This window comes from Chrysochloris asiatica, unplaced genomic scaffold (assembly GCF_000296735.1).
Source record: "Chrysochloris asiatica unplaced genomic scaffold, ChrAsi1.0 scaffold00082, whole genome shotgun sequence".
In the NCBI taxonomy this organism is placed as follows: domain Eukaryota; kingdom Metazoa; phylum Chordata; class Mammalia; order Afrosoricida; family Chrysochloridae; genus Chrysochloris; species Chrysochloris asiatica.
Window position 1 is genome coordinate 12534315 of NW_006408600.1, and position 5465 is coordinate 12539779.

The following is a 5465-nucleotide window of genomic DNA, read 5'->3' on the forward strand; positions in this document are numbered from 1 at the left end:
TTGTTTTGTTTTTTCAGTCCCCTCTTTACCTTTAGGGAGCTCTTTCTCTCCCTACAGTTCCCAAGAAGAGACATAAATTGAAGTTATAAAGTCAAGCTATAATTACACCCTACAAAATTCCACAACCCAGCCAAGAATCAATACCAACTGCCATACACACCAAGGAAGCAGACAACACCTGTGAAAGTTACTCTGAGTCAAGTAATAAGAAGAGTGAAAATACAATCCCATCTCCTGATCACATCTACCTGGAGGCAATCAGAAAGTATAAAGTACCAAAACACACATTAATTTAAATATTAAGGCCACAGCTAACTACTGAATATATACAAAAAAACAGAAACAGATGATCATATGGGCACATGTCCAGAAACAAGATAAAATGACTGAGGTAAATGAGCTGGAGGGAGACCTACACTCTGTACATGAAGGAGGGCAGGCTTTAGAAATAGCTGAGAAGGAATTAAGAAAAATGATTATAAAATGTATCAAATCACTTTACAATGCAGTTGAGAAGAATAAGGAAGAAGTCAGGAAAGCACTACAGGAACAAGCATTGGAAACAACTCAAATATACAGAAAGAGGCTCAAAAGACTAATAATAGAATACTAGAAATGGACGATACACTGAAAGGGCAAAGGAGTAGAATTGGAGAGATGGAAGCCAGAACTAGTGATCTGGAAGGCAAATCTCTCAATACTACTAAGATAGAAGAGCAAGCAGAAAAAAGGATGAACAAATCTGAAGAAGGTCTAACATTCTAACAACATGAAGAGGAATTATCAGCATTCCAGAACAGGAAGAATCACACAAGTCCACAGAGAAAATAGTTGAAGAGCTTCTGGAAGAAAATTTCCCTAACATTCTGAAAAGTGAAAAGATAAGCATTCAAGAAGCTCAACGAACCACAGGGAAAATACACCCCAAAAGAAAATCACCAAGACATAACATAATCAAGCTTTCCAAAATCAAAGATATAGACAGAATCCTGAAAGCAGCTAGGGAAAAGAGAAGTGTTACATACAAAAGCAAGCAAATAAGATAAAACTTGGATCTCTCAACAGAAATCATGCAGGCAAGTAGTCAATGGTGAGACATACATAAAACCCTGAAAGAAAAAAAAACTGCCAACCGAGAATCCTCTACTGAACAAACCTGTAAATCAAATACAAAGGTGTACGCAAAACATTCGAGGATAAACAGAAGCTAAGGAATTTTGCCAAAACCAACCCTGAGCTGCAAAACATCCTTAACGGGGTTCTGGGGACTGCAAACCAATAAGAACAGACGACTAGGAGAGATTGATGTATGTGGCAGCACTACCTGGAACTCAATTGACAAATGGAAGAACTGAGAACAGAACAAAACTATAAGAACAAAATTAGAGGATCAGGGAGGTCAGTCTATGATCAAAACAATTACAATGTGAAAGAAGGTAAACAAGTAGGAACAGAGATCCAGGTGGTGCAAAGGTCAGTTAGATTACAGCATAAAATAGACTGTCTTAAATGGAGAAAAAAGTTAATGGAATATAAGGTAACTTCAAAGAAAAATAACACTTCACAACATACCAAGAAAATGAAAATCAAAGGAGAACATGGAAACACTAAAATTATGAGCAAACTGACAAGGAAGAACACGAAAAACATGAACTCAAGATGAGACCAAACAAGATTGTGGAAGTGCAGTGAGGAGCTCCGTCAGCAACAACACAGAATACTGGACCAAGTAGGCTCAGGGGATGGTCCCAAAACTTTGAACCACATATAAAAGACTATTTAGAAGGTTGGAAGACTTACATCTAGGGGAATTTGTAGCAGAAGCAAGAAATAGCAGGAGCAGAAAAAGCAGAAGCAGGGGAAGTATCAGAGCAGCCATGGATGCCCGACAGAACGGCAGAAATAAAGATGTGAAAAATTCTTTTCTTTTTTATCTGTTCATTGGTCGCTCTTTGTCTGTGCACCTCCATTCTGGTGGCTAGAGGGGGTGCCTAAGTGAGTAGACACCCCAATCCCACCCACAGAGATCTCTACTACACATGCGCACAGATCTCCTCAAAATTTAAAGTGACAGTTTTCACTTAAAACCAAATGGCAGTGCAAAATGGCCACAGCTGATCCTGAACTATTTATCATTAGTAAAAAGGCTTGAAAAGGGATTGTGAAGTGGAACTGGCAGACTAAAAAGGAAATATGCCAAAAATTAAATCCTGAGTTACATCACAATGACCAACAGTGGCATCTTGCAATTTCTCAAGGAAGGACAGTGAAAAAGGTAGCCCATCTCATGGTCACATCTACCTGGAGGCAATCAGAAAGCAGAAAAAAACACCAAAATACACACCCATCTAAGTATTAAAGCCACAGATAACTCCTGAATATCCCCAAAAAATAGAAACAGGTGACCATATCAGCACATTTCCAGAAAAGAGATAAAGTGACTGAGGCAAATGAGCTGGAAGTAGACCTACACTCCATACTGGAAAATGGGCAGGCTTTGGATATACCTGAGTTAGAATTCAGAAAAATGATTACACAATGTATCAAAACACTTTACAGTGGAGTTGAGAAAAATAAAGAAGTCAGAAAAGTGCTACAGGAAAAATCAAATAAGATAGATGCAGCACTGGAAACAAGTTAAACCTATAAAGAGGTCCAAATGATTAATAATAGAATGTCAGGAATGGACAATACACTGAAAGGGCAAAGGAGTAGAACTGAAGAGATAGAAGCTAGAACTAGTGAGCTAGAAGACAAATCTCTCAACAGTACTAAGATAGAATAGCAAGCACAAAAAAGGATAAAAAAAAATCTGCAGAAGGTCTAAGATTCATGTTGGACAACATGTAGAGGAATAACTTAAGAATTATCAGTCTTCCATAACAGGAAGAACCACACAAGTTCACAGAAGAGATAGTTGAAGAACTTCTGGGGGGGAAATTTTCCCTAGCATCCTGAAAAGTGAAAAGATTAAGCATTCAAGAAGCTCAATAAACCCCAGGAAGGATAGACACTAAAAGAAATCACCAAGACATATAATAATTAAGCCCTCCAAAATCAAAGATAAGGACAGAATCCTGAAAGCAGCTAGAGAAAAGAGAAGTAGTATATACAAAGGCAAGCAAATTAGATTAAGCTCAGATCTCACAACAGAAACCATGCAGGCAAAAAGGCAATGGGGAGACATATATAAAACCCTGAAAGAAAAAACTGCCAACCAAGAATCCTCTACCCAGCAAAGCTCTCAATCAAATATGATGGTATAATAAAAATATTCCAGGATAAACAGAATCTAAGGGATTTTGCCAAAGCCAGCCCTGCTATGAAAAACATCCTAAAGGAAGTTCTGTGGACTGAGAACCAACAAGAACTGAAAACACCAAAGAATGACGTATGTGGCAGCATCACCCTGAACTCAATCAACAAATGGAAGCTTCAAGAACAGAATAAAATTATAAGAACAGAGGATCTGTGAAGTCAATCTATGGTCAAAACAATCACAATGTGAAAGAAGGTAAACACAGAGGAACAGTAATCCAGGTGCTGAGAAGGTCAGGTAGATTACAGGATAAAATGGACTGTCTTAAATGGAGGGAAGAGTTAAGGTAACCACAACAGTGGGGTTGGGGTGGGTGATTAGTTCGAGTGTTGGGGAGGGCAATAGAAAAAGGGGAGTCGGTGGAAGAACAAGATAAGTAGGGGAACACTGAGACAGGTCTGTATGGCCTGAGTGGGACAAAGGTAAGTAGTGATGCATCTCAACCTTGGAACAACAGGGCTCTGTTATACAGGGATCTAGGCATAGTTTGAAGAGAAGAAATAATACTAAAATGCTTAACTGTCTTACGAATATTGGTTTCCCTTGCCTACTATTGTAAAATAGACACTTGAGTGGAAAAATGATTACAGAAAACTTGTTAGCCAGTCTTCAGCCTATAACTAATTAGAATACCAAAAAGCATTCTAGAACTTGCCCAGTGAAATAGGCCTCTTGCAAAGCCTTTGCAGAGTATAGGACCTTAGGTGGAATACTGAGTCCCATCCAGAACCTTATGAGAAGGGAAATTTCCACTAGCAAGGACAAGCAGACCAACCTGGAACAACTAGAACAACAGAAGATACATCTTAAAGAATGATTATCAGGAAAAACCCAAAACAAAAATGTCAGAATGACTGGCTACTACAAGAACAAGCAAAGTGTGTGCCAGGAAGCCATTAAGGCAAGCAATCAAGTTCTTTCAGAACAAACTCCCATTTAAGACTGAAATTCAAAGGGAGCACATAAACAGTAATGTAAGCTTGCTGGGGACCACATTGGTCTACTGGTGAGTGGAAGAGGAGGAAAGGTAACAACAAAGAAATGGGTTGAGTTCAACCATGGCCCACTGACTCCCATTGACCTGGAGATGAGAGAAAAAAAAGGAAGGGCTGGTTGATCCAAAGTGTGGTAAGACCTAGGGACATTATGGACAAGGACATAAACACGGAGGACTAGAGCTGAGGGTGAAGCATCCAGTTGATATGAAGTGAAGGGAGATGAACAAGAACACCCAGACTTGCAGACAGTACTCATTTGACCTAGCCTGGCTGGCTTAATAATCAGAACTAGACTAGAAGAAGATTACTAAAAAAAAAACAAAAAAAAAAAACAAAACACTTTTTTTTGATAACGGAAACAAGGGTAAGTTGCTACAATTTGATGAACCTGACCTGTACTCATGGAGACAGAAACTCTAAATACCAACAGAGAGGGAAGGAGTTTTCACATCAAGTATCAGGGTAGATAGGGACAGGCAACTTAAACATTGGCTATCTAAAATGTGGAGGAGATTAAGCACGAAGTGACTGGCTTACAAGGTTTCAAGTGGGAGTTTAGTTTAAGAGTGGGGCAGGGGGGAAGAGTCCTCATTGAATAATTTTCATCTCATCTAGATGGGTCTGGTTAAAAGAGATGGAGATAAGATTCTTAAGATTCAATAGCAAGTAATTGTTATCATGACAAATTCCAACTGTCATAATTTTAAAGGTAGAAGTTTCATAACAAAAATAGGGGAATGATTAATATTGCAGTCCAGAGACAGAGGACCCTAGGACCATCAAGGGAAAAGAGCACAAGCAGAATATGGGACTTTTCCAAAGAAGCAGCGATGCAAGAAACGGTGTCAGATATGAGGTCATACATACAGAGGGGGAGCAGAAAAGGACTCTAGATTCATGGAAAGACAAGGACTAAAGGAGGCAGGCTTTAGAGGTGTAAATTATTATATCTGCCTGAGTGATTTTGTTTTTGTTTTTTTAAAAAAAAAAGCTAAAGTAAATAGAGAGAAATACTGTTAACTGATGGTACACGGAGGGGATTATAATCATTGTAATGAAACAAGGTTATGATTTGTTGAATGTAAAACTGAAGATCTGCCTGTAAACTTTCACTCAGTCCACAATAAAAACCTTTAAAAAAAAAAAAA